The sequence below is a fragment of the Panthera pardus genome, unplaced genomic scaffold, assembly GCF_024362965.1.
Source record: "Panthera pardus isolate Hobbes unplaced genomic scaffold, ASM2436296v1 HiC_scaffold_3, whole genome shotgun sequence".
Classification (NCBI taxonomy): domain Eukaryota; kingdom Metazoa; phylum Chordata; class Mammalia; order Carnivora; family Felidae; genus Panthera; species Panthera pardus.
In genome coordinates this window covers 35,622,946-35,643,930 of record NW_026526876.1, presented here as the reverse complement: position 1 = coordinate 35,643,930, position 20,985 = coordinate 35,622,946, and the positions used below count along the sequence as shown (strand labels likewise).

General features: G+C 38.0%; 1 protein-coding gene across 4 annotated transcripts in view; it reads right to left on the bottom strand.

Annotated features, from left to right (window-relative positions):
• Window positions 1-20,985, bottom strand: part of FBXL20 (F-box and leucine rich repeat protein 20) — a 100,759-nt gene that overhangs the window by 66,760 nt on the left and 13,014 nt on the right. The gene's annotated exons all lie outside the window — the stretch shown is intronic.

Here is a 20,985-nt window from a genome sequence, read left to right as displayed (position 1 = left end):
TTGAAGAGGAAAAGAAATACATGTACTCAGTCAAACCACCACGTTTGATAAAAATTCTAGTTTTGGATGTCTAGCATAAAATCATTAAGCACACTTACTAAACTTGTGGAGACCAAAAAACCCATCAGGATAAATAAGACCTTAGAATTACGATTCAATATGATTTCTAAAGGGCAGTGTCAAGAGGAAATTAAATAGGGGTAAGTTAAAAAATCTTGCATTTAGATTAGGCAATTACCAGTTACATAAATACAAAACAGGAAACCTGGCTTCACAAAAAACTTAGTTTCGGTTTATTATGAGTCATTTATGTAACTTACTGTGAAAAATTTTAAAAGAAAGACTGTATCTTAGGACACTAATGGGAAGCATAAGGACTATATCAAGCTAGAAAACCACCCTACTCTTTATTTTGAATGGTTATCAATAACTCTAATGTCACATTTGAGAAAGGAAACTAATTATCATTTAGAAGATGGATCCCAGGATACTGAGAGGCTCTAAAACTAAGTCTTAGGGAAAATGGTAAAAATGAGATGAATACTCAAAATCTTGAATGGAAGAACATTTACAGTTGCTATCAAATATCTTGAAGAACTGTCCCTTGGAATCAAGTAGTTCTAGATTATTCCAGATAGCCAACCTAGAAGAATGAAGGCAATTTGTATTAAAACAAACAAAGCTTAAGTAAATTTACAAAGCTATGAGCTCTCTCCATTACTGGCCAGCCCGCCTTCCCAATTTCAAGGATGTGTCACAGAGTAGATTCTCTCATTGAGAAGGAGCTTGAACTAGAGGAAATTAAGTTCTGTACCACTAAAAGAACCAGTAGAATTAAAGAAACCAAGAGATGAGGAAGGTCATTATACAATGATAAAGGGGTCAATTCATTAACAGGATATAACAATTGTAAATTTTTAGGCACCTAAATATATAAAGCAAACAGTAACAGAACTAAAGGGAGCAATAAACAGCAATATTCCTACTCTCACCAACAGACAGAACTGCCAGGCAGGGAATCAATAAGGAAACAGAAGATCTGACAACACTATAGACCAAATCGATCTTAGAGACATATACAGAACATTCCATCTAACAGCAGAATACACATTCTTCTCAAGTGCATACAAAACATTATCCAGGACAGAACGTGTTAGAGCACAAAACAAATCTCAACAAATTGAATTAAGAAGGACGTTATATCAAGTATCTTCCTTGATCACAATTGTATTCTGATGTGTGTTTTCCAACACTATCAAGCAATTCTCCAATCCTAGTAAACACTAACTGGGTATCCTACAAATTTAACTCAATTCTGACACTATCAGGAGATAGCATCATATCCCACAGGTTAAGGGCTTAGTCCTATAAGACTCCCCACTTCAGATGCCAACTGCGGACCTAGATTGTTACCTGTGCTCCTGACCAACTGGCTATAAATTGGTGGTCCCCATGATCCCCTCTTTAGGCTCAATTAATTTGCTAGAAAGGCTCACAGAACCCAAAGAAACATTAACTTACATTTGCCAGTTTATTATAAAGGACACAGATGAACAGCCAGATGAAGAGGTATATAGGATGAGGTCCAAAGGGTCCCGAGCACATTAAGAACTGGGGTGTGCAACGCTCTCTAAACCTCATGAGTTTTGAGTTTTTATGGAAGCTTCATTACGTGGGCATGATTGATTACATCACTGGCCATCTGTGAGTGATTCAACTCCCAGTCCCTCTCTCCTCCTCATAGGTGGGGCTGGGAGAATAGATGGATGGGATTGAAAGTTCCAACCCTCTAGTCATGATTGGTTTCTTTGGCAACCAGCCTCCATCCTTAAAGGCTTACTAGAGGCTTTCCAAAAGTCACCTTATTAACATAAACTCAGGTGTGGTTGAAATGGGCTTGTTATGAATAACAACATGCCATTTCACCTTTATGGCTCTAAACTGAAGAAAAAAAATCAAATATTATAAAAAAAGATGTTTCCATTGCTCTTATCATTTAGGAAATTCCAAGGGCTTGGGGAGTTGTGAGCCAGGAATTGTGGGCAAAGATCACAACACTTATTCATTATAAAACATAATGTAACAAGAATGAAACTACAAATCAGTCACAGCAGGAAAACTGGAAATTTCACAAATGCATGCAAATTAAACAACATACTACTGAACAACCAATGGATCAAAGAAGAGATCAAAAAGGAAGTCAAAAAATATTTTGATACAAACAGAAATGGAAACACAACATAACAAAAGTACAGAACATAGTAAAAACAGTTCTAAGATGAAAGCTTATAATCATAACTACCTATATTTAAAAAAAGGGGTGCCTGGGTGGCTCAGTTGGTTAAACGTCCAACTCTTGGTTTCAGCTCAGGTCATGATCTCACAGTTCGTGAGTTCAAGCCCCACATCGGGCTCTGTGCTGACAGTGTGGAACTTGCTTGGGATTCTCTCTTTCCCTCTCTCTCTGCCCCTCCCCAGCTTGCTCTCTCTCAAAAAAATAAACATCTCAAAAAAAAGATCTCAAATAAGCAAGCAAAGATTATACCTGAAGAAACCAGAAAAAGAAAAAACTAAGCCCAAAGTTAGTAGAGGGAAGTAATAAAGATTAGAGCAGAAATGCATGAAATAAAACAAACCAGTAAGGGTGTCTGGGTGGCTTAGTCAGTTAAGCATCCGACTCTTTTCAGCTCAGGTCATGATCTCAGTTTGTGAGTTCGAGCCCTGCATGGGATTAAGGATTCTGTCTCTCTCTCTGCCCCTCCCCTGCTTGCAAGCAACTTAAAAAAAAAAAAAAAAAAATAGAAAAGATAAACAAAACTAAGAGCTGGTTCTTTGAAAGGATAAACAAAACTGACAAACCTAGACTAACCACGGGGAAAAAAGAGGACTCAAATAAATAAAATTATAAATGAAAGAGGAAACATTACAAACGATACCAAAGGAATACAAAGGACCACAAGAGACCACTATGAACAATTATACCCTGACAAACTAGAATACCTAAAAGAAATGGATAAATTCCTAGAAACATGACAACCTACTGTTAAAGTAATTAAACAAGAAGGCCATTAGACTGAGGTGGCTCTAATGCCTTGGTATGGAAACCAAAACCTCTGTAGCCTCTGTATGCAAACCTGAAGCCAGAGTCAATGCACTGGAATCTGGGGAAAAAAAAAAAAAAAAATCAAACATAAGAACAATCTCAAATAAGGCAACCATTTAAGAGATAGCCAAATAATTTCTTTAATTTCCTTCTGCATCTTATCTATAAAAACCTTTCCCCTGGTCCTATGGGTGGAGCACACCTAAAACATCATCTGGGTTGGCACTGTGCGATTTGAAGCAATGTTTGCTCAAATAAATTATTCAAAATTTTAATGTGCGTCAGTTTATTTTTTTTAACACTTCCATGACTAAATCATGAAAAAGTAGAAAATCTGAACATACTAGTAACTACTAAGGAGACTGAATGAGTATCTAAAAACCTCCACCAAAATAAAAGCCCAAGACCAGATGATTTCCAGGAAGCATTTAAAGAAGAATCAATGCCAATCCTTTTCAAACTCTTCCCAACAAATTGAAGAAGAAAAAAGAATCACCCAAACCATCTCATGAAGTCAGTACTACCTGGTTATCAAAGCCAGAAAAGAAAACTATAGGCCAATATCCCTGATGAATCTAGATACAAAAATTCTCATCAAAATAATAGCAAACCGAGTTCAATAGCACATTAAAAGAATCATACACAATGATCAAGTGGGATTTATCCCTGGGATGCAATGATAGTTCAGCACACCATCAGTCAGTGTGAGATACCACACTAATATGCCACATTAATTAAAGATAAAAATATCAATCTCATGGGGCGCCTGGGTGGCTCAGTCGGTTGAGCATCCGACTTCGGCTCAGGTCACGATCTCACGGCTCATGAGTTCAAGCCCCGCATCGGGCTCTGTGCTGACAGCTCGGAGCCTAGAGCCTGCTTCATATTCTGGGTCTCCCTCTCTCTCTCTCTCTGCTCTCTCCTGCTCATGCTATCTCTCTCTGTCTCTCAAAAATAAATAAAATAAACATTAAACAAATTTTAAAAAAATATCAATCTCAACAAATACAGAAAAAATATTTGATAAAATTTAACATCCTTTCATTATAAAAACTGTCGACAAATTGGATATAGAAGAAATATACTTCAACATAATAAAGGCCATATATGGCAAGCCCAGAGCTAACATCACACTCAACAGTGAACAACTGAAAGCTTTTCCTCTAAAATAAAAAACAAGGGGTGCCTGGGTGACTGTCAGTTAAGCGTCTGACTTTGGCTCAGGTTATCACCTCACAGTTTGTGGGTTCAAGTCCCACATCTGTTGTCAGCACAGAGCCTGCTTCGGATTCTCTATCCCCCTCCCCCCCATTTGTTCTCTCTTGAAATAAATAATACATAAAACTTTAAGAAATAATAAAATAAAAACAAGACAAGGGTGACCATTCTCATCACTCCTATTCAGCACAGTATTAGAAGTCCTAACCAGAGCAATTAAGCAAGAAAAAGAAATAAAAGGCATTCAAATCAGAAGGAAGAAGTAAGTGTCTGCTTGCAGATGACATGATCCTATATATAGAAAATCTTAAAAATTCCACCACAAAACTATTAGAACTAAATAAATAAATTCACTGAAGTTGCAGGTTACAAAATCAATATACAAAAATCAACTGCATTTTTTAAATAAGTTCAGTTATTTGGAGAGAGAGAGAGCACACATGAGGATGAGTAGGGGAGGGGCAGAAAGAGAGGGAGAGACTTGGGGCTGGATCTCACAAACCATGAGATCATGACCCGAGCCAAAACCAAGAGTTGAATGCTTAACTGACTGAGTCACCCAGGTTCCTCAATTGCATTTCTATACACTAACAACAAACTACCTGAAAAATAAAGAAAACAACCCCATTTACAACATCAAAAATAATATTTAGCAATAAATTTAATCAAGGAGGTAAAAGATCTATCTGTACACTAAAAACTATAAGACATTGATGAAAAAAACTGAAGCCACAGATAGAAAGATGTCCCCTGTTCATGTATTGTAAGAATTAATCATATTAAAATGTCCATACTACCCAAAGTGTTCTATAGATTCAGTGCAATCCCTGTCAAAATTGCAATGGCATTCTCTCACAGAACTAGAAAAAAATAATCCTAAAATTCATATGGGACTATAAAAGACCCCAAACAGCCAAAGCAATCTTGAGAAAGAACAAAGCTGGAGTCATCACACTTCCTGATTTGAAACTGCATTACAAAGTTACAGTAATCAAAACAGCATGCTATTGGCATAAAAACAGACACATACACCAACAGAACAGATCAAGACCCCAGAAATAAACCCACGCATATATGGTCAACTAATATTTGAAAAGGGACCCAAAAATACTTGGGGAAAAGATAGTCTCTTCAATAAATGGTGCTGGGAAAACTGGATGTTCATATGCAAAAGAATGAAGCTGGACATGTATCTTACACCCGTGAGAAAAATTAACTCAAAATGGACTAAAGACTGAAATAAACCTAACACCCAAAACTGTGAAATTCCTAGAAGAAAATATAGTGAAAATACTCCTTGACATTGGATCTTGGCAATGATTTTTTTGATATGACACCAGAAGTACAAGCAAGGAAGGTAAAAATTAACAAGTGGGACTACATCAAACTAAAAAGCTTCCAAGGGCATCTGACTAGTTCAGTCGGTAGATCATGTGACTCTTGATCTCAGGGTCATGAGTTCAAGTCCTACCTTGGGCTGGCATAGAGCTTACTTAATAAAAAAATTTTTTTAAATAAAAAATAGCTTCTATATGGCAAAGGAAATGATCAGCAAAATGAAAAAGCAAACTACAGAATGGGAAAAATTTTTGCAAACCATCTATCTGATAAAAGGGCTAATATCCCAAATATATACTCATACAACAATAGCCAAAAGCCAAGTAACCCAAATAAAAAATGGGCAAAGGATCCGAATAGACATTTTTCCAAAGAAGATATATAAATGGCCAGCAGGTACATTAAAAGGTGTTCAACATCACTAATGATCAAGAAAATGCAAATCTAAACCACAATGAGATATCTCTCATACTTGTTTCAATGGCTATTATTAGAAAGACATGAGACAGTAAGTGCTGGTGAGGGTGTGAAAAAAAGGAAATCCTTGTGTACTCTTGGTGGAAATGTAAACTGGTACAGCCACTATGGAAAACAGTATGGAGGTTCCTCGAAAACTTGAAAATAAAACTACCCTATAATCTTTAATCCTACTTCTGGGTGTGTGTGCGCGCACACACACGCACACACACATAGGAATATTATTCAGCCATAAAAAGGAAATCCTGCCTTTTTAACAACATGGATGAGCATGCTAAGTAAAATGAATCAGAGAAAGATAAATACTGTATAACCTACTTATATGTGGTGGTTGCCAGGGTCTTGAAGGGTGGGGGAAATTGGTAAAGGTGATCAAGGGTTACAAATTTCCTTACAAGATGAGTAAGTTCTGTAAATCTAATGTATAGCATGTTATATAGTTAACATTACTGTACTGTATACTTGAAAGTCGTTAAGAGAGTAGATCTTAAATGTTTTCACCACACACAAAAATTAACTCTGTGAGGTGATGGATGTGTTAACTAACCTTATTGTTGTAATCATTCTGCAAAATATACATATACCAAATCATCACACTGTATGCCTGAAACTTACACATTTACATGTCAACTTTATCTCAATAAAGCTGGAAATTAAAAAAAAAGAAACAAAAAGAGAACCAACAGAAATAAAGAAATGTAATTTACCTGAGGATTACAGAATGTACTAAAATATAGGCTTATATTTATGGTTATTTTTCTTAAGCATAAATGAAGAATCTAAATTAAAATCAATGACAGGCCAGTATCATTACTATATGTATGATCAAAGTAGGACTTAACCTAGATCATAAGCTTGATGACTCTGTTCTTTGGCAGTATACTTGATCCTATCTCCCCAAACCAGTGGTGATTCCAAGGCAAAATGAAGAAAATGAGGATGAGATTTTCCACAAATCTACATGCATTCCATTGTTAAATGTTGGGATATCCTTCATATTTTTTAAAGACATTTCTTTTTTTTTTTATATTTTATTTTTGAGAGAGAGATAGAGTGCAAGCGGGGGAGGGGCAGAGAAAGAGGAAGACACAGAATCCAAAGCAGGCTCCAGGCTCTGAGATGTCAGCACGGAGCCCGATGCAGGGCTCAAACTCACAATGAGATCATGACCTGAGCCTAAGTCGGACACTTAACTGACTGAGCCACCCAGGCGCCCCTTAAGAAATTTCTTTTTAAGTTTATTTATTTATTTTGAGAAAGATAGAGATAGCGCAAGTGGGGGAGGGGGGGGGAGGGGGGGGGAGGGAGGGAGGGAGGGAGGGAGGGAATCCCAGCAGGCTCCACTCAGTCAGTGTGGACCACCCAGGCGCCCCTCTATGGAACAGTTCTAGGAATAGTTTGGTCGTGAATGACTTTATGAGGTTGTTTGACATCAACCACAAAGAACAAAAACATGCTTATAGATTTTTTTTTTTTTAATCAACACTGATAGGCATGAGCCTGTTGATAACGTAAGCAAAATTATTAAATTCAGCTATCTTTTCTTTGGGGCCATTCTTTTAATAGGAGGAAGATTCTCTAAGTCTTTACCTATTTCACAGAATTCTGGAACTAGGTGAGGGAAAGAGATTGGGAACTTCCAATATTCAGTGCGGCAGATTAGTTCGATCCTCCTCTGGGTTTGGTGTCCTAGGTCCTGAACTTCTCAAATTCAGTTCCTTCAAAGAACAATCTCCTGACTTCTGCAAGGCAAAGAAGTAGTCTAATTTGCCTTGCCTAGTTTCCCAACTGCTCAGGGAGAAGGGGATAAGCACTGGGAGGAGGGAAGGGAGCAGAGAGGGATCAATTTCTCATTACAGACTTGCAGACAACCCCCTTGTTCTCAGCCTCCATCTGTGGTATACGGTACTTCCATGCTCTGAGTTTTTGAGGCAGGTGTTCTGCAGACAAATCATGATCTGCCTCTTGCCACTATTCTCCTCTGTAGATACTTGGGTTTGACCTTCCTCTCCTCTGCTAGGTCACTATCTCTTTTCTGCTTTTTCTCTTTCCATACAAGTAGGATTACAGATGTCTCAGAGTTTAAAACATAGAGTTTATGTTCCTGTTTTTAATGTGATTTTCAAAAGAGCCTGGAAATAATTTTACTTTGCTGTCTTAAAACCAGAAAGAGGTGATTTTTATAATCTTCCAAGTAACCTTGAAAATGAGCCAACTACTGTTCAAGTGCTAAATGTTTATGTTTGATAATTAACTCCCAAAGGATAACACAATTGAAATCAAGAATTCAAATGCTCGGTTAAATTAGACTACTACTTGTTTTCAAATAGAGCCTGTATTTTCTCATCTCTCTGGTTTTTTATCTTCTACCTAGAAATCTATCCATTTTTAATGCTCTGCTCTATTCACATCCTTCATGAAACCTTCTCTGATCGTCTCTGTTCCATAGAAATTTCTCTTTCCTACTTCAGGTTTTCATGAGGAAGAACTTTTTTAAATGCACTCCTGGCTTCTCTATACTTCTTTACTGATAGAGATGGAGTAATTTTTTTTTTAATTTTTAAAAAAAATTTTTTTTTTTTTTAACGTTTTATTTATTTTTGAGACAGAGAGAGACAGAGCATGAACGGGGGAGGGGCAGAGAGAGAGGGAGACACAGAATCGGAAGCAGGCTCCAGGCTCTGAGCCATCAGCCCAGAGCCCGACGCGGGGCTCGAACTCACGGACCGCGAGATCGTGACCTGAGCTGAAGTCGGACACTTAACCGACTGAGCCACCCAGGCGCCCCTAGAGATGGAGTAATTTATCTGAATCTACCTCACTAGTTAATCTTAGAAGAATGGAGAGTAAACTTGGTTCATCTCTGTGTTTCTACTTTTTTAAGGTCTGGAGTAAACATTCTCAACTGCTTTAGGGTCAGACTCTCCTCTGTGTAGGAAGGCTCAATCCAGTACAGCACTACTTAGAACCCAAGAGGGCCTACTTAAAGAACTTAAGTTAAAAGGCAAAATCTGAGGGGAGCCAGGTGGCTCAGTCAGTGAGCGTCCTACTCTTGATTTTGGCCCAAGTCATCATCTCACAGTTCGTGGGTTCGAGCCCCCACATCGGGCTCTGTGCTGACAGTGTGGAGCCTGCTTGGGATATTCTCCGCCCCCCCCCCCCCCCCCCCCCCCCGCCCTTCACGCTCGCTCTCTCTTGCTCTCTTTCTCAAAATAAATAAACCTAAAAAAATAAAAGGAAAATTTGATTCACACACTGAAAGCTGTGTCCTCTAACCTGGTCTCTATTAACAATAGAAGTGATATTTTGGGCTCTATCTGCCAATCCTGTTTTCTCCATTTGTTTAGAACTTTGGCAAGGATAAGAGGGATGTTTATTTGAGACTTCTTCAGAAATCCCAATATTCTTTAAGTAGATAAATTCTCTTGCTTCCCTATAATCCATAGCACACTGCTGATAGTTCTACTATAGAGCTTAAATTTTGCTTACTGTGTTGACGGTCTTCTAACCCACTAGGCTGTATAAGCTTTTAGAAGGGAGATTAACCCAAAAAATAAATATTTGTTGAACCGACTAAAGGGGTAAATGTTTCTTTAAACTAAAAGTAAAGATGATTTTACGGTTCTTGCTATTTCAGTTTATATTCATTCTAAAGTCATAGCTAACAAACACCAGTATTGCTAGATTATAACTAATCTTATACGATTTTGCTTTTCTTTGCCAAATTTCCTCTACAGTATGTTGGGTCATTATCACTGTTTCTGGTTTTTTGTCTGTATTCTCTAGGATCTTTAAAAGTTAATTACACATCCTATAAACCTAAAACTAAAAATAATTCAGTTTATATTGAAGAGAGAAATTCAAATGAAATGGATGGAATCTAAGTTGCTATCTCAAGTCACCTTTCTATAATACAAGACAAAGACAATAATCACCTGAATTCACTGTCTTAATATATCATCACCAGTGGCTTTAGTATTAAAAAATAAGTAGTACATAAAAATGATTAGGAGAAGGGGCGCCTGGGTGGCTCAGTCAGTGAAGCATCCAACTTTGGCTCAGGTCATGATCTCACAGTTTTTGAGTTCAAGCCCCACATTGGGCTCTGTGCTGACAGAGAACTGCCTGCTTCAGCTTCTGTGTTTCCCTCTCTCTTTGCCCCTCCCCTGCTTGCACTCTGTTCCTCTCTCTCAAAAATAAATAAACATTAAAAAAATTTATTTAATGATTAGGAGAAGACATAGCCAAACTAGTAGTTGTAGTCACTCTTCTGCAAAATAAAAATTAGAAATTGAGAAAGCACATTTTTAGTATAATTGGAGTATTTCAAAATTAGGGAGCCAGGATAGGGTCCTTTCAAAAACCTGAGATCAGGGGTGCCTGGGTGGCTCAGTCATGATCTCATGGTGAGTTTGAGCCCCGTGTCAGGCTCTGTGCTGACAGCTCAGAGCCTGGAGCCTGCTTTGGACTCTATGTCTCCCTCTCTCTCTGCCCCTTCCCAGCTTGCTCTCTCTCTCTTTCTCTCTCTCTCTCTCTCTCAAAAATAAATAATCGTTGAAAAAAAACCACCTCAGATCACAAGTGTGCTCAGAGGCAAGATCAGAGCCTATGGTGAATAAGGAATTTAAAAATCCCATCTCTCCATAAACATAACCAAAAAGCTGGCAAAACAAATTATTTTTGAACTTTGGAAATTAACTAAAGGTATGCAACAACCCAAGGAGTGTACATGTAAGAAAAAAGGCTGAATCTCAGTAAGAACAGAGTTTTGTGTTATTTTAACTTATCCCAATCCCCAGATCAGCAGTACCTTTGAAAATAACAGTTTGCATTGTTGGTTAATGAAGAACCAGAACAGACTTCACTTTCAATGTGTTGTAATTATTTGTCTTGACCTGTCTGGTTGCTTCCTGAAAGACTGGCTCAAAAGGTTTGTCTTTATTTTGCTGGACTCAAAAGAAGCCTAGTTAGTACTAAAGAAACTACCCTACTTTGTCCAAAACTTTAACAGGCAAATGTTTTAGTCACTGCTGTCCAAGAGACAGATAACAGAGCAAACAGCAGACTAACCAAAGAGCTAAGGAGGAAAGGGTCAGAGAAAGAGATGTCCATAAGGGTGTTGAAAAGCTCCAAAGTATTCCTGGAAATCTAAAGGTCCCACGCATGCCCAGTGTTGTACACATGCTCAAGAAAGACCTGGGAAGTTCCTAAGCTGTCCCTTCTGGCTGATCTTAAGGGTCTGCAGAAGCAGGAAGTAAAGGCTAAGGCATAACCATAAACTGTCTGAGTGTTGAAGGCATGTCCCAACATGTACAAACAGCACCTCAGCAAAGACTAAGAATTTTTGGTTGCAGGTGTTTTAAGGAAATCTCTGTAATATCATTAGCTGACTACTAAACTAATGGCTACACGTGCAAAGAATACAAACTACAGAATTAGTTCAGAAAAGACACTATACAAACAATCCTACAAAAATAAGCAGGACCAACAAACCCTGGAGGGGAAAGAATGTTATTTCTAAAGGTGCCACATTTTAGTATTCAAAATGTCCTGTTTTTAACCAAAAACTACAAAGCATGCAAAGAAATTATTTGTAAATCATATATATGATAAAGGTCTAGCATCCAAAATAGAGAATTCTTACAACTCAACAATAAAAATATAAATAACCCAATTAAAAAATGTACAAATAGGGGCGCCTGGATGGCTCAGTGGGTTAAGTGTCTGACTTCGGCTCAGGTCATGATCTCACAGTTCATGAGTTCGAGCCCCACGTCGGGCCCTGTGCTGTCAGCACAGAGGCCGCTTCGGATCCTCTGTCCCCCTCTCTGCACCTCTCCGGCTTGCGCTCTCTCCCCCTCTCTCAAAATAAATAAGCTTAAAAAAATGTGCAAATAGGGGCGCCTCGGTGGTTTAGTCGGTTGAGTGTCTGACTTCAGTTCAGGTCGTGATCTCACAGCTCGTGGGTTCAAGCACCGCATCAAGCTCTGACTGAGCCTGTTTCAAAGTCTGCGTCTCCCTCTCTCTCTGCCCCTCCCCCAGCTCACACTCTGTCTCAGAACTAAAATAAACATAAAAAAAAATATGTGCCAATAATTTGAATAGATGTTTCTCCAATGATATACAAATGGTCAAAAGTACATGAAAACATGATCAACATCATTAGTCATTAGGGAAATACAAAACAAAAACACCATGAGATAGCACCTCACACCCACTAGGATGCTATAATTTAAAAAAGGCCAGGAGGTGGGGGGAGGAAAAAAAAAGAACTGGAACAACTGTTACTAAGGACATGGAGAAATCTGAACCACCGTACATTGTTGGTGGGAATGGAAAACGGTACAGCTGCTGTGGATAACAGTCCAGCAGCTCCTATTTATGTTAAACATAGAATTACCACACCTTCCACTCTTATACACCCATAAGAATTGACAACAGGTTTCAAACACATATTTGTTCATATGAATATTCATTGTGGCAATTTACAATAACCAAAAGGTGGAAACAACCCAAATATCTGTCAGTGCATGAATGGATAAACAAAATGTGGTATATCAATACAATTAATTATTCTGTCATAAAAAGGAATGAAGTACCAATACACGCTACACATGCAACATGGATTAACCTTGAAAGCTACTGCTAAGAAGCCAATCACAAAAGACTACATACTAGATGATTCAATTCATTTGAAAGTCCAGAAAAGAGAACTCTACAGAGACAGAAAGTAGATCAGTGGTTGCTTAGAACAAAGGGGTTGTGGGGGGATAGTGGGTAATAAAGGGTACAAGTTTCTTCCTCAAGTATAGAATATATTCCAGAATTAACTGTGGTAATGGTTTGCACATATCTGTGAATATACTAAAGGCCACTGCATTGTACATTAGAAAAGGGGAAATATATTTATGTGAATATCTCAATAAAATATTAAAATGTGGGGGTGTCTGGGTGACTCAGTTAAGTTCTGACTCTTCATTTTGGCTCAGGTCTTGTGGTTCGTGGGTTCAAGCCCCTTGTTGGGCTCTGTGCTGACAGCTCGGAGTCTGCTTGGGATTCTCTCTCTCCTCTCTGTTGCTCCCCACCCCCTCTATCTCGAGCTTGCTCTCTCTCTCAAATAAACTTAAAAAAAGAAAGAAAGAAAAGAAAAGAAAAGAAAAGAAAAGAAAAGAAAAGAAAGATAACAGGAGTGTCTTAAGGGTACTGAGGGAAAATAACTATAACTGAGACTACAACCTATAGTCCTATAAATATAACCTATAACTCTAACCTAAGGTGACCCCAGCAATGAGGAGAAAAGAAAGATGTTCCCACAATACTGAGTAACTAGGAGAGTTCGTCACCCATAAGTCCACAGTAAAAGAACTTTTAAAAAGGATCTACTTTCAGGGGCACCTGGGTGGCTCAGTCAGTTGAGCATTGGACTTTGGGTTTTGGCTTAGGTCATGATCTCTCGGTTGTGGGATCAAACCCTGTGTAGGGCTTCATGTGCTCCATGCTGCGTATGGAGCCTGCCTGGGATTCTCTCTCTCCCTCTCTTTCTGTCCCTCCCCCATGTGGGCATAGGCATATGCACAAGCGCTTTTTCTCTCTCAAAAAAAATAAACAATAAAAAAAAGGATCTACTTTTAGAAGAAGCAAAGTATACCAGATACTTCTGCTTCTTTTTACAGTACTGATGGACCAGATTATTCTCACTCAACCTTCCTACGAAGGGCCATTAAAAAGTCAGATGCAATATTAAAAATGACAGTAATAATAATAGACTTTCTTAAAGCAGAGATCAGCAAAAAAAAAAAAAAAAATAGTATAAAGAATTATCAACCCAAAACCTACAACGTGAGAGCCCAGAGAAGTAAGCCCAGTTTCAAGAATGAAATTCTGTATCAGTATTATTAGATAAAATTTAATTCAAGGACAAAATCATTAAGAGTCAAAAGGGTTTTTCTTCTAAGGGCACTTGGGTGGTTCAGTCAGTTAAGCATCTGACTTCAGCTCAGGTCATGATCTTGTGGTTGGTGGGTTCCAGCCCCACATGAGGCTCTGCACTGACAGCTCAAAAATCCAGTAGCCTGCTTTAGATTCTGTGTCTCCTTCTCCCTCTGCCCCTCCCCCACTCACGCTCTGTCTCTGTCTCTCAAAAATGAATAAACATTTAAAAAAAATTTTAATAAAAAAAATTTTTTTTAACATTTATTTATTTTTGAGACAGAGAGAGACAGAGCATGAACGGGGGAGGGTCAGAGAGAGGGAGACACAGAATCCGAAACAGGCTCCAGGCTCTGAGCCGTCAGCACAGAGCCCGACGCGGGGCTCGAACTCACGGACCGCGAGATCATGACCTGAGCCGAAGTCGGCCGCTCAACCGACTGAGCCACCCAGGCGCCCCAATAAAAATTTTTTAAAAAAGTTTTCTTCTAAACAGTGTGGAGGTTCCTCAAAAAATTAAAAATAGACCTACCCTATGACCCAGCAGTAGCACTGCTAGGAATTTACCCAAGGGATACAGGAGTACTGATGCATACGGGCACTTGTACCCCAATGTTTATAGCAGCACTCTCAACAATAGCCAAATTATGGAAAGAGCCTAAATGTCTATCAACTGATGAATGGATAAAGAAATTGTGGTTTATATACACAATGGAGTACTACGTGGCAATGAGAAAGAATGAAATATGGCCCTTTGTAGCAACGTGGACGGAACTGGAGAGTGTTATGCTAAGCAAAATAAGCCATACAGAGAAAGACAGATACCATATGTTTCCACTCTTATGTGGATCCTGAGAAACTTAACAGGAACCCATGGGGGAGGGGAAGAAAAAAAAAAAAGAGAGAGAGAGAGGTTAGAGTGGGAGAGAGCCAAAGCATAAGAGACTCTTAAAAAATGAGAACAAACTGAGGGCTGATGGGGGGTGGGGGGGAGAGGGGGGGGTGGGTGATGGGTATTGAAGTGGGCACCTTTTGGGATGAGCACTGGGTGTTGTATGGAAACCAATTTGACAATAAATTTCATATATTTTAAAAAAATTTTAAAAAATAAAATAAAAAGTTTTCTTCTAGATATAGAAACAATTCACAAAGAAAATGTAACATTTGTCAAAGTTTATATGTCTAACGACAGAGCTTCAAAATGTATGAAGAACTGCACTATAGAAAGAAACAAATTTAGACATGCCTGAAGATTTTTAATATTCTTTTTTTTTAACATTTATTTATTTTGAGAGAAAGAGAGAGACCAGGGAAGGAGCAGAGAGAGAGAGAGAGAGAGAGAGAGAGAGAGGGAGAGAGAGAATCCCAAGCAGACTCCACACTGTCAGTGCAGAGCCCCCCTCAGGGCTTGAACCCATGACCTGTGAGATCATGACCTGAGCTGAAATCCAGAATTGGACACTTAACTGACTGAGACACCCAGATACCCCGAAAAATTTTAGTATTGTTAAAACAAAGAGACAAATAGGCAAAAGACCTATAGGAGGATTTAAATAACATATATAACAGGCTTGATCAAACAGATGTTTAATGAACTGAGTCAAAAAACAACAACTTGAACTTACTGATGCACATTATGCACCTGGCACCCTTATAAGCACTTTTTATATGTTACATCATTTAACTTTTACAACAACTCTGGAAACAAGGATTCTATGGCTAACTGCATTTCATAAATAAGAAAACTGAGGTGCAGAGATTAAATGTAGTCCAAGGTCACACAACTTTAAACAGTGATCTCAGCCAAAATATGAACTGATGAAAAATTCAGCTTTACCATTATTAGTGTACTGCATGTCAGCAATTAGAAAATAAGATCTTAAGAAAATAATGGATCCTTAACATTTTATTGGACAAACACTATGATCCTTTACAAAACTACCATCAGCCCTAAGTTTAAAGACTTTAAAAATTTTTTTAAGTTCAAAATACAAGGTCTACTTTCCCCTACCCTAGGAAGGACAATAGTAGGCTTTTCCTCCTCCACGTAAAAGTGTTTTGTTTCCTCTACTTAAGGGTCCTGAGACCTTCTTTTTTGCTGATTCATCACAATTTCAAAGTCAGATATGAACAGAAAAACTGCAATTTTGAGATGTTAAGAAAATGGAGTATTCTGGTCTCCAGCCTCTGACTGGTAAGCATTTCTTCCTTTCTGCAATGCAGTCCTTTAAAAAGGCAGTCTCGTTGTAAAATTTTGTGTCTGTGATCTTTCCACATCAAACCCAAGCATTCAATAAACAGAAAATCCTACTTTCTTCCAACATAGAATATTTACAAAAACTGATGATGTTCTTGGCCACAAAGAAATCCCAAACACCTATTGTAACTAATACACATATATGATGCATAATACAATAAAATTAGAAATGACCCCCCCCCCCCACACACACACACACAATCAGCCCACTAAGGTCAATATATCTGAAATTTTAAAATACAGACGGCAAGGGTGCCTGGGTGGCTCAGTCAGTTAAGCGTCTGACTTCAGCTCAGGTCATGATCTCATGATTTGTGGGTTTGAGACTCGCATGGGGCTCTGTGCTGACAGCTCAGAGTCTGGAGCCTTTGGACTCTGTGTGTGTGTGTCTCTCTCTCTCTGCCCTTCCCTCACTCTCTCTCTCTCTTTCTCAAAAATAAAAAAAAAACATTTAAAAAAGTTAAAATACAGACAGAAAATAGCAGAGCTGAGATATGAATCCAGGTAGACTGATTTCACAGTTTTGCTCAAACACTGAACACTAAATTATTGTCCAAATTATTATGCTCCAAGTCAGTGTTATCCAAAGCGTGGTACTCATTTAGACATCACCTTTATTATTTCCTAGAAATGCAATTTTATGGGCCCAGGTGATCTGCTGGTTTTCCGGGTTATTGTTAAGCAAACTGAAGTTTGAAAACCCCCTTTCTCTAAACCATGGTTCTTAATCCTGGAAAAAGCTCTGCTGTGGATTCCTTATAATGTGAGATAACAATCACTTTATTGTTTAAGCTACTAGACAAGTTTTCTATTACTTGTAGCTGAGAGCATTCTAACTGGATACAAAAATAAATACACAAAAATCAACAAACTTTACAGCTTTCTAATGACAGTAAATTGTATCAGCTCTGCTTTCAGAATACATCCAGAGTCCAATTACTTCTTACACCTCCACCACAATCCACTTCTTGCAAGATACAACTATTACTTTTCTGAATTACTGCAAGAAACTTAACACAGCAGTTATACACTACTTCTCCAAAGCAACAACGATCCTTTCAAAATGTGAATTATATCATGTTCCTCTACTGCCCCCAAATCCTTCTGGCGTCCCTTGTCAGAATAAAATTCAGAGCTTAAAATGGCCGATGAGGCCATTCATGATCTGCCCTGCTCTCCATCAACCATCTCCCCATTCTCACTCCTGACTCTGACTTCCCTCCCTCCTCCCTCCTGCAGCAACACAACTTCATCATGATCTTGCCACATGGTGGCCAATGGTGGCCATTCCTAGAATACATCATATACATTCTCACCTTCATTTTTGCATTCCTTTGCCTGTAATGCTCTTTCCTTGCTCCGTCATTTCTTTTTCTTTTTCTTTTTTTTTAAAGATTTTTAAGTAATCTCTATACCCAATATGTGGTTCAAACTTACAACCCCAAGATCAAGAGTAGCATGCTCCACTAAGTCAGCCAGGTGCCACTGCTCCATCATTTCTTTAAGTCTGCTCACATGTTAACTTTAACAGTGAAGTCTTCCTTAACCATTCCATGTAAATTATAAACCATGCCCAGCTCCCTTCCTCTTTTTCCTGTCCTTCATTTTTGTCCACAGTACTTACCAGCATCAGACATATTATGTACTTCTTTATCTGTTTCATGTCAAATTCTCTTCACTAAATTTTAAACTCCCTTAGAACAGGATTTTGTGTTTTGTCCACTTTTATACCCTCAGCATTAACAGCAATATCACGCATGTAGAAAGTACTCAACAAATATTTGCTGACTGAATTGGTGATTAGAAATGTAATTAAAAAAAAAAAATCCTGGGGCGCCTGGGTGGCTCAGTCGGTTGAGCGTCCGACTTCAGCTCGGGTCATGATCTCACAGTCTGTGAGTTCGAGCCCCGCGTCGGGCTCTGTGCTGACAGCTCAGAGCCCGGGGCCTGTTTCAGATTCTGTGTCTCCCTTTCTCTCTGACCCTACCCGTTCATCTCTGTCTCTCTCTGTCTCAAAAATAAACGTTAAAAAAAAATAATTAAAAAAAAATCTTTCCGTTTGTAATAATATCAAAAACGATAAAGTATGTAAAAATCAAACTAACAAAAACTGTAAGATCTTCAAGGAAGAACTCTATACAAATCTGCTGATAAAAGCTAAATATATGTAACGTTCATGAACAGGAAGAGAAATATTATAAAGTTATGAATTCCTCCAAATTAATGTGTCAAAAGCCAATTAACTAAAATTCTGGTACTGGCAATGAAGAATAGATGGAAGAAACAGAACACAGTTTAAAAACAGACCTCTGAATTCATTTAATTGGTTAAATGTTAGAAATGGCATTTCAAATGGGGAAGGGCACCTGGGTGGCTCAGTCAGTTAAGCATCAGACCCCTGATTTCAGACCAGGTCAGGATCTCAAGGTTGGGGAGTTCAAGCTCCATGTCCCTCTGTGCTCACAAGAGTGGAGACTGCTTGGCATTCTCTCCCTGTCCCTCTTTCTCTTCCCTTTCCCCATTCACACTCTCCCTCCCTGTCTCTCTCTTAAAATAAATAAATAAACTTAAAAAAAATAGAGTATGTGCTATATGTGTGTATATATATAATAAATATATAAAATTATGTATAAATATAAATTTATATAAATATATATTTACATATATAAATGAATATTACTCAGCCATCAAAAAGAATGAAATCTTGCCAATTGAAATGATGTGAATGAAGCTAGAATATATTAATGCTAAGAGAAATAAGTCAATCAGAGAAAAGCAAATAGCATATGATTTCACTCATATGTGGAATTTAAGAATTAAAACAGATGAACACATGGGAAGAGGGGATGAGAAGAGAGGGAAACAAACGACAAGAGACTCTTAACAATAAAGAACAAACTGGGGGTTGATGGAGGGAGGTGGGTGGGAGATGGGCTAGATGGGTGATGGGTATTAAAAAGGGCATTTGTTGTGATGAGCACTAGGTGCTATATGTAAGTGATGAATCACTGAATTCTACTCCTAAAACCAAAATTGCACTGTATGTTAACTAACTAAAGTTTAAATTAAGAAAAGAAAACCATACACAATAAAAGATACATAATTTGTAAAAGTATATATAATAATCAGTTAACAATGATTAACCTCTGAAGATTGGGGGAGGGGGATGGAGGAATTACTTTTCACTCAAAACTCACTTTAAGATAAACAGAATATTATACTTTTGTTTCACTTCCAAGAGTAAATATTAAAGCAACAATTTAACCTCCATTTGCAGTCCCAAATTAGACCATAAGCCTATAAGATAGAAGTGGGCAGAAGACATGTCCCTGAAACACATTAAACTGAGGGACCTGAAGTTAGTTTAGGACTGCCAAAGAGATTGATGTTAGTTTCCCTTGGCTAAAATAATGGGAACATTTCACATTTCACTTAATCAGCCATAGTCCAACTCAGCCATAGTAAATAAAAGCTACAAGAAAGTTTACTGAGCTACTTTTGGTTAAGTTTTACTTAGACTTCCATCTGATCATTTACTTTTTTAAGAACACTACTGGCATTAAGCATAACAACTACCTACAAATACTCTTTGACTGGCTGTACCTTCAACCTGGATGTGTATCCAGGCTTAATTCCACAGAAGAAAAACACGGAGTCCAATTAAGATAATGTGGAGCATAGATATTCTCCCCTAGTTCCCAGTCTAATGTTGCACTGAATCTAGTGGTTGATCATTCTGGTGTTAATTCAACTCTGAAACGATATTGTTAATGGCAATACCGACAAAACTCCAGCCACTTGACAAGAACCAGAACATGTAAAACATAAAATACTAAAACTGGATCCTAGGTAGGTATATAGTACTGTCAAGACTAAACAGGGATGGGGGTGCCTGGGTGGCTCAGTTGGTTAAGCGTCAGACTTGGGCTCAGGTCATGATCTCACAGTCCATGAGTTTGAGCCCCACATCAGGCTCTGTGTTGACAGCTCAGAGCCTGGAGCCTGCTTCGGATTCTGTGTCTCCCTCTCTGTCTGACCCTCCCCAGTTCATGCTCTGATTCTCTCTGTCTCAAAAATAAATAAACGTTAAAAAAATTTTAAAAGAAAACGACCAATAAAAAAAACATTTTCAAAAAAAGACTAAACAGGGATGGGGTGCTTGGCTGGCTCAGTTAGACCATGCAACGAGATCATGACTTCAAGCCCCACGCTGGGTGGAGACTTGAAAAAAACAAAAAAAAGACTAAAAAGGTACTGTAATGACTTAATTACACATTTCATTTTAACATATATTTGATAATGGTTAGAAGGGTCAGATAGATCTTGGCTATAATCCTAGAACAGCTTGTATTTTATGGATGGGGTCACTTTTAATGCAAATTTTACATTATTGAAACAAATAATGTAAACATTCTAGAAAATGAGTTTCTTAGTACTCTTTATGATATTAAAAACAATTTGATTTACTAGACCTACTTGATCTTTTATCTAGAAATGTCTGTTCATAAAATACTATATCCAAAATTTTTATTATTTTAACTCGATAGTAGCATATTGCTACTTTTTTTTTGCTACTTTTCATCTATAATAACTCATTACGTGAAATTGAGGAAAATGTTGCCCAGACTTTGTAAGTCAAAAACCTAAGAACAAAACTTGCAAA